At 38.0% G+C, this 10036-nt stretch overlaps 1 pseudogene; it reads left to right on the top strand.

The window, feature by feature from the left end:
* The first annotated feature begins 1161 nt into the window (after positions 1–1161).
* Positions 1162–10036, top strand: part of LOC126705247 (lysine histidine transporter-like 8) — a 29918-nt pseudogene continuing 21043 nt past the window's right edge.

Below are 10036 nucleotides of genomic sequence, written 5' to 3'. Positions count from 1 at the left end.
GACGTATTTGACCGAAAGATCAGAAAGTAAAGGGGATCTTAGCTGTGATGATACACCATGATTTAATTAAATTTGAATGAATGATTTTCTTTCAAGAAAGAAAGCAACAATATAAACTAACGTATGAAGTCAATTTTAATCATACTCGGCATGAATCTTGTATGGTCTTTGTCACGGTTAAAACTTAAAAGTGGGGAAAAGATTATAATGGTCTGGTAACGTGTCACAATACAACGCCATAATGATCTTCATGCATGCGATGCGAGGGCTTTCTATATTCCACTAAACTTTATTATAGATAAAACAAAATGGAGCAATGTTTATATAGGATCTAGATCCCTTGCAAATCTACTTAAAGAGAAAATTTACAAAACTAAGAGATGTCAAAAAGATAAAATATTAAAAGATAAAAATGGTCAAGTAACGTGTCACAATACAACGCTATAATGATCTTCATACATGCGATGCGTGGGCTTTCTAGATTGCACTAAACTTTATTATAGATAAAACAAAATAGAGCAATGTTTATATAGGATCTAAATCCCTTGCAAATCTACTTAAAGAGAAAATTTACAAAACTAAGAAATGTCAAAAAGATAAAAGATTAAAAGATTAAAAAAAGCTTTGAGAAATATTATGTTTATAATATTTTCATAACAAGATAAGTTGTTATTTACCATTATCAGTGGACAAAAGAGTAATATCAATAATAACTGATAATAAGTTACTATTTAAAATTTGTTGTAAAGATGTTTTGTACACGACACTTCTTAAATTCTGATTTATGGGTTTAAAATTTGAAAGTAAACTCTTTTTAACTTTCGATCTAAGTTATTGAAGAACAATTATATGGGTTACAGATATTTAAGGTTTATCTCTCTTAAAACTAGGCAATAGATTTATTTGAGACAGGCAGAATGAGCGAGTGTACAACTGTACAAGTTCTCCACGAGAACCAGTAGCCATTAATAATTATATATATACCAGCAATCGCTAGCTTAATATTTGCTACAGTGCTATCATTCTCCGAATATTTTAAATATAGCTTTTGAACTTAGAGCAGAGGAAGGTAGCCATGGGAGAAATGGTAGGATTAAATAGTTGACAAGTCATGCCACTCGCGACTTCACCTTCAAATACCTATATACTGGAGCAGAGGTAATGCAAATGATAACCATTATAGGTGGTGATTCCTCAAAAGGTTACGAGCACAATCCACAGAAAGCTTGGCTTCCAATCACTGAGTCCAGGAATGGCAACACCTATTTTACAACGTTTCATTTAAGTTGCTCAGGATGGCAAGCTCTTTCGCTTCCTATTGCATTTGCCACACTTGGATGGTAAGCTATATCGTTTTCCAATGATTTATAGCCCATTTTGCTCAACTAATAAAGTCATATTGTTCATAAATCCAAGAGAAGAGGATGAGTTGTGAAATGAGTGACATGCAGTGTGAATTTAACTGAGAGTCAAGCTCTAAGGTCATGCATGTGCATGTGTATGGTTTGTCAATCCATGCTTGAAAAGGAATCACCCTTCATGAATATATGATGTTTAACTGTATCTACTTTTAGTTACTAAATTTCATCAATTTAAGTTATAAAATAAAATTGTCATTTTGTCTAATAATTTGATCAATTATGTATATTTCCATGATATAAAAAATGTGTATATTTTTAAATACACTCATGCATATTCATGGGTTATAAGATAGTATGATAATAATAATATGTATGGTTTTAAAAGTTGATACAGTCAGAGAACCATTTTTGCTCCTGGATTATGATTTTTACCGGTCTTAGGAGCTCGGTTCTCGATTAGACCTACCAATTCAGTTCAGTTTTTAAAAATATGATAATATGTTTGGGAAGAAGCTTAAAAAATTAAATCTTCACTTATGTCTATAATATAATATAAAGTGAACTTCATTAATCTCAAACTGAATGATAAGATAGATAAAGTCTTTGGATTTTAACTAATAAATTTGGTCATATATATAAATTATCTAGTTCATAGTAAAAATTTATTCATATGGTGTGTTTTAACTATCAAATTATCAAAAAAAAAAAAAAAAAATTATATATATAATCTAATTACCATAAAAAAATTTTAAATTTTATGCATATCATCACAAATATAAAGTTGTTGATTTTTTTTTTCTTTTAGATAATTCGATAATTACAACGTGAGAAGGGGAGGCGGGTTTGAACCCTGAATGTCATAAGCACATCATGAGGTGCCAACAAGTTGAGATACATTTATAGAGTTATAAATGGAAGAAAAAAAAAAAAAAACACTATCATGACCAACATTATCTTAATTACGACTTAAGTAAATACATGTAAACATGAATTATGAAAAAATTATGAATTTTTTTATATATTAAGAAATGTTAATAACAATTTTATTGTTGTGCAAGGAGGAAATAAGTTAATTAAACATCTTGCTGAATTTATTTAAATAATAAATGAACCAAGCTTAAAAAGATTGATAATATTGTTTGGGGGAAATGTATCTTATTGAATCAATATATATATATATATATATATATATATATATATAAAATATTTTTTTTTAAAATTAGGTGGGCATTACCGGTACCCAAGTCCGTAAATAGCTACATCCATGTCTATATGCATGCTTACTGTAAAGTCTTAAGAATCAAAGGGGTCCTTAATTTTAACTAGTTAATGGTGTTTTGGATTTGTGGGAACTTCGTGTTCCATGAGATTTCATATATAGTTGGGCATGAAATACATATATTGCTTACTTATCAACAACATATATTGCTCTCACACCGTTAGGGCTGCTCTGCTAGGGTTTCTCGTTAGGGTTTCTCAAGCAAAGTTGCTCGGTGCCGTGTGTAGAATTCCGCCCTCCCACTGTGGAGGTTGCTCTGTTCCCTTCAGGCCGTGAGTCTGGTAGGACGGCTGGTTTTGTTCTCTGGTTTTTCTGGTACGGTGTGGTGGTTCATTGGTTTTACTGGTACGGTGTGGTGTTGCTTTTTTTCCCTGATAGTGAGATGGCGAATATAGAAGACCTTTGGGCTCGGTTTTCACTGACAGAAGAAGAGAAGCAGGGTGCTGATGTACCCAGGAAGAAAGATGTCGCTATTGTTCGTTTGGCGGCAAAATTTTTTACGAAAAGAGTGGTCAATGCAGAAGCAGTTGGTTGGACCTTTAAACCACTGTGGAAACCTATTGGGGAGATGAAAATCAAGGATATCGGGGGCAACATTCTGTTGTTCGAATTTGATGATGCAATGGATTTAGAAAGAGTCCTGGAGTTCGAACCATGGTCCTATGACAAGAGCATTGTTGTTCTGCGACGTGCAGTGGATGCAGAATCTGCCCCTTCTTTAAACTTTGATTCAGTGACCTTCTGGGTGCAACTCCACAATGTCCCAGACAAGTGTCTTACTCAGGCAACAGGGGAAGTGGTGGGCAACAACATAGGGACTCTAGTTCAGGCAGCAGACCCGGAAGATGATGGGGAAGGCAGTGAGTTATTGCAAATCCGGGTTAAGATGGACATCACTAAGGCCCTTCCACGGTGCTACACATTGTGGTCTGAGGGTGAACATGTTGGCTGGGCACTACTTAAATTTGAACCGCTTCCTAACTTTTGCTATTGGTGTGGACGGCTTACTCACAGCGAAAGAGACTTCGAAGTGTGGCTTAGGGGAAAGGGAAGTTTAAAAAAGGATGAACAACAGTATGGGAGTGGCTTCGCGCCGACCCATTGAGACAATCTCGGAAAACAATTGTGGTGGTATCTGGAACCTCACAGGGTGCTAAGAGTTGGAAGAAGGGGCCGACTATAGGAAAAAACCAGCCAACTCACACGAGTTCGTCCAATCGGGAGGGGAGTGTTTCTAGTTATGGGAAGTATGATGGAACAGATAGGGACGTGACTGAGGTGATATCCATGGAGGCCGAACCTACAGGTGTTGTTTTTTCTAACCATGCTAAGTCTCTGAGTGATTTTCATAATGGCCATAATGTGAGCAGTGAAAACTTGAATAAAGGAATAGAAGAGGTGAGGGACCCGCAGCCTTCCCACATGCCCATGCAAAATTCCAATAAAATTAATGAAGTAGGTACTGCCTTTTCCCAAGGGCAGCATGGCATGTTTTCCTTTACTGCAATGCAGGCTCCTTTCTCGGACATCACCAATCAAGCAGTTACACAGCCTCTGAATAACGCAAAAAAAAAAAAAAAAAAAAAATGGGCGAGACTGTTGCGTGAGGTAGGGGAATCAGACAATGGTAGTGTAATGGAGATCCAAGAAAAAAGGCGCCCAGATTTGGAGCCTTCTGAACATGCAGTGAAGAAGAAGAAAAGAGTTGATGCGTTGGGTGGTGGAAAGAAGGAAAATTCTCAGGTGGTGGCTGGTATCCAGCACCACCAGTTACAATGAGTTGCCTTAGCTGGAACTGTCGTGGGCTTGGGAACCCATAGACAGAAGGCGAACTTGTTGACTTGGTTGGCAAAAAGGATCCCAAAATGGTCTTCCTAATGGAGACCAAAGTTGAAAAGGAGGTTATTGAGAGACTTAGCCGTAAATTGCAGTACCCTAATTTCTTTGTTGTTCCTTGCCATAATAAGGGCGGGGGGCTAGCTCTTTTGTGGAAAGATGATTTTATGCTGGATGTTCTTACTTCTTCTGATAATCACATTTATGGGGTGGTGGATCAAGGAATGAATGATGCCTGGCGGTTCACTGGTTTCTACGGAGACCCTAACACTGCTAGCCGGGAAAATTCCTGGAATCTACTTAGAGATTTAAGCCAAAGACAAAATTTACCTTGGATTTGTGTAGGGGATTTCAATGAGATTCTCAGACTTGAAGAGAAGCAGGGGTGGTTGGTTAGACCGGAAAGGCAGATGCAAGGATTTCGGGATGCTTTGGATTTTTGTGGGTTTAAAGACCTTGGGTTCAATGGCTTTCCATTCACTTGGTGTAATAGAAGACCGGGGGATCACAATGTTTGGATTAGGCTTGACCGTGGGGTAGCAACAGTGGATTGGTTTTTAAGGTTCCCAACATCACGCATCCACCATTTGGAGTGTTTCCACTCGGATCATAGACCTATCCTCCTCATCTCCGATGCCGAACAAAAAAGATTTTACAGGAAAGGGAGGCCGTTTCGTTTTGAAGCGATGTGGGTAAAAGACAAGACATGTGAGGAAGTGATTAAAGATTCATGGGCTGGTTTGGAGGACTCTAATCCAGTTAGAAAACTGTTGAGGAAGATTACTAGCTGCCAAGACAACCTTCAGACTTGGAATCGAGTCACCTTTGGGCATATAAGGACTACTTTGGCAAAGAAAATGAAGGAGTTGAGTTCTGTAGAGGAAGCGGGTTTATACAGTACAAATCCGACCATGATTGAGAAGCTTCATGATGATATTCAAATGCTTAAGGTGAAGGAGGAAACTATATGGAAACAACGATCCCATATTGAGTGGCTCAAGGAGGGGGACCGAAATACTAGGTATTTTCACTGCAGGGCAAACCAATGTAGTAAACGTAATTACATTCTGGGTTTAGAGGATGATCTTGGTCATTGGCTTGAAGATGAGGAACAAATGGAGCATTTGGCAAGTAATTATTTTGAGGCCATGTTCACTACTTCGAATCCGGTTGGTTTTGATGATATTTTGTGTGGATTAACACCCACTGTCACAGCTGAGATGAATTCTAGCTTGGATAGACCTTTCGTTGCTGAAGAAGTACAAAGAGCACTTCACCAAATGGCTTCGCTTACAGCCCCTGGCTCGGATGGTATGTCTCCTATTTTTTATAAATCTTTTTGGCATATTGTTGGTAAAGATGTCACTGAGGTAGTCCTGAATGCCTTAAACTCAAGTTTTGTTCCAGATTCATTAAACTCCACTTTCATTACTCTTATCCCTAAAATTAAAGATCCTAAGAAAGTCTCAGATTTTAGACCAATTAGCCTTTGTAATGTGGTCTACAAGCTCATTGCAAAGGTGTTGGTTAATTGTCTGAAATTGATTTTGACCTATGTAGTGTCTGATTCTCAGAGTGCTTTTCTTTCGGGGAGGCTTATCACTGATAATGTGCTGGTAGCTTTTGAGACTCTCCACTATTTAAAGTGTCGAACCCAAGGGAAGTCGGGGTACATGGCTCTAAAGCTTGACATGAGCAAAGCTTATGATAGAGTGGAGTGGGGTTTCTTGGAGAGGGCGATGTTGCATTTAGGGTTCTCCGGGAGATTTTTTGCTACCATTATGTCTTGTATCAAGTTTGTTTCATACTCAGTTTTGCTTAATGGGGTTCCAGGCAGTGTTATCAAACCAAGTAGGGGGTTACGGCAAGGTGATCCACTCTCCCCTTATTATTCCTGGTTTGTGCCATGGGGCTGCAGGGCTTGCTCCACAAAGCTGAGGCTGATGGGTCTCTCAGGGGGGTCTCAATATGTAGGAATGGACCCTATGTCTCTCATTTGTTCTTTGCAGACGACAGTGTACTCTTTTGTCGGGCAAAGGAATCAGAATGCCAGGTTATCCTTGATATCTTATCTGTCTATGAAAGGGGATCGGGTCAAAAAATAAATAAAGATAAGACAAACATTTTCTTTAGTTCCAACACTCAACATGATCTTCAAACCAAAATCCAACAGCTTTTGGGAGTTCCAGCTATTAGGCAGTATGAAAAATATTTGGGGTTGCCAGCATTTGTGGGAAGAGCTAAGAAACAGGGGTTTGCTTACATCAAGGAACGAATCTGGAAAAAGATTCAGGGATGGAAGGAGAAATTGCTTTCACAAGTAGGCAGGGAGGTGCTTATTAAGTCGGTGATCCAAGCTATTCCAACTTATTCTATGAGCTGTTTCAAGTTGCCTAAAGGTTTGATAAAGGAGATTGAGATTATGATCCGAAAGTTTTGGTGGGGTTATAGTGGTGATAGTAAAAAAGTGCATTGGGTTAAGTGGGGATGCCTATGCCAAGGTAAGGATTTTGGAGGGTTGGGTTTCAAGGAGATTGAGAAGTTTAATGAGGCCTTACTCGCCAAGCAAGTATGGCGAATGTTGAAAAATCCGGATTCATTGTGCCATAGGGTCTTTAAAGCCCGGTTTTTTCCAAATTGTTCCATTCTTGAAGCTTCAAACTCGACAAGTGGGTCTTATGCATGGAAGAGTATATTAAGTGCCCGGAATGTGGTACGGAAGGGTGTGGTGTGGCGGATTGGTGATGGTAAGTCGGTGTGTATTAAGGAAGACAAATGGCTCCCGGATCAAGTCTATAAGTCGGTGACTTCGCCCCTACCTTCTATTCCTCCTGATGCAAAGGTAAGTCTTCTCATTGACGAGGTAAATGGGAGGTGGAAAGATGAGGAGGTCAAACAATTGTTTCTGCCCCATGAAGTTAAGAAGATTTTAAGCATTCCCATTAGTCCCAGATTGCCTCATGACTGTCTCATTTGGTCAAAAACTCCTTCGGGTATGTTCTCCACCCGAAGTGCTTATCGACTGTTGGCTACCGAAGCTTCGGCCAGCAGTCCTAGTAGCTCAAATCAACACCCCCAGAGGCAGCTTTGGAGAGGTGTTTGGATGCTACGTACCCCCAATAAAGTGAAGCATTTTATTTGGCGTGCTTGCAACAACTCCCTCCCGACGTTGGACAACCTGTTTCGCCGCCAATAGTCTCCTCTGATTGTTGCCACATCTGTCATGCCCACCCTGAAGATATCCTGCATGTAGTATGGGGTTGTACAGAGGTAGCCAATATGTGGAAGGAGCTCATCTGGGCTCACCTCTCGGTTCCCCACCATCCAGGGGAGTTTACTAACCTTTTCTCAAGTTTTTTGCAAGTTACAGAGGACTACAGAGTGGAAATATTTTCCATTGCAGCCTGGATGCTTTGGACTCGAAGAAATTCACTTCGTCTTGGTCGCCCGGCTCGGCCATTGATCCAGATTTTTTCTGAGGCTGGCAGACTCCTGTGTGACTTCCTTGAAGCTCATGATGAAGACCTCGGTCCAGCTCCGATTCCAGTTCCTATCCAAGCAAAGTGGACTGTTCCGACCCAGACAAGATACAAAGCCAATTTCGATGCAGCCCTGTTCAAGCACAACGACACAGCTGGTTTGGGAGTTATCATTCATGACGTCAACGGTGCAGTCATTGGTGCCTTAGCGATGCGTATTCCACTCCCCCATTCAGTTGCTACAGCTAAAGCTCTAGCCTGTAGAAGAGCTGTGCAGTTTGCCGCTGAAATCGGACTCCATGAGGTGACCTTCGAAGGTGATGCAGCAGTGGTTATCAATGCCATCACAGCTGGTGCCACAGAACACTCCTCGTATGGCCATATTATTGGAGACATCCTTGCTCAAGCTGCCACTTTTTCTTCTTTTGATTTTTGCTATGTTAATCGGTCTTGTAACAGAGTAGCTGATTCTTTGGCCAAACATGCTAAGTCAGGTTTAGACTTGCAAGTTTGGTTGGAAGACTGCCCTCAGGACGTAGCCATTTTGGTCTTAGACGACATTTCTTGATTTTATTTTTAAAGTCTAATAAAAGCCCAGCCCTAATTTGGGTCTGGTTTCTCAAAAAAAAAATATATATATATATATATATATATATATATATATATTGCACTCATTTATAAACATTTATCAGAATAATAATAAGTTTTGAGTCATGTTAATGGGTGCCTTTAGGAAAATTATTAGTAATAAATTATTGTAAGAAAATTTTGACACAACTTTTAAGGAAAATATTAAAAGTTGTAAAAAAATATTTGCTTTATTATTTTTTCATAAAATGTTTCTAAAATAACTCATAAACCAATACCCTTAGAAGAAATTATTATTTACACCATAAGGGCTGTTGATGTGGTCCTCCCTGACCAATGAGATGATGCCATCTATGCAAATGTATGTGTGAACTTCCTAATTAGAACAATGAATAAAAAAATAAAAAATAAAAATAACTAGATGATGTCACATTTGCATAAATAATAACATTTTATTAGTTGGGAGGTTAGGGAGAACCACGTCAGTTGTCTTCCTGGTAGACCTAATAATTTCTCTTCTCTTAGAGTATCCGTTAACTTTTTCTTAAGTAGTATCTGTGTGAATTTAATTAATAGAATATAATATTATTTGAAGCGTTCCCGGAATTGATCTCTCCAAAATATTTGGGTTAAGAAGGCCTACCATAACATTTTTCAAATTTCATAATAGTAAGAGTTTTGAGAGCATGCTTAGTATTATTGTATACAATAAAATTTAAAAGTTTGAAATAAATTTATTTATATGATTAATAGAACATAAATAATATATATATATATATATATATTTATAAAAATTATATATGTGATTGAATCTAACTTTTGTCCTTAAATGGGAAGAAAGAACATCACTTTAGAACTATTGAATAATTATTTCAGTAACATGATATTTTGTCGCCTCTCTTTGTCTCTATTCTCTCGTTGAATTAAAAATAACACCTTGCCCAAAAGATGTTCAATCATGGACACAAGTTCACATCCACATCGATTTAATTTAGGAAAATCTTATGGAGTTCATACCAAGTAACAGAAAACTTTAAAGTTTATTGTTCTTATTTGCATTTGTTGAACCAAATTTATTCTTTAAAACTGTAACTTCTATTCAATTTGCTATGGTCCATGCTATTGCTAAATGCTAATAGGGTTGCTCTCAATTTTGGCTACAAAGAAACCATCCAATTGTTGCTTGCAATAAGCTCCAAATGTAGCAGCTTGAAGGAAAGTCCTGTCGTTTGACTTAACTTCATGAGTTTGAGTAATGGTATAACACAATAATTAAGTGGAGAAATTTTTATTCATTCTCAGTTATTGTGTCTATTATTGACATCAATTTTTTTTGGGATAGGCTCCCCTCCCGTTTATAACTCTCCCGTTTTCTCCCATTTTAATTTAGATGACTGACACGTAGCACACATAAAATCCAAGGGTTAAAAAACATCCATGACATATTAAGTTTTCTCTCTCTCTTTGTTTTTTTGTTTTTTTTTTTTTTTTAC

This window comes from Quercus robur, chromosome 11 (assembly GCF_932294415.1).
Source record: "Quercus robur chromosome 11, dhQueRobu3.1, whole genome shotgun sequence".
NCBI classification, from domain to species: domain Eukaryota; kingdom Viridiplantae; phylum Streptophyta; class Magnoliopsida; order Fagales; family Fagaceae; genus Quercus; species Quercus robur.
This window is presented reverse-complemented; position numbering and strand designations above follow the sequence as displayed.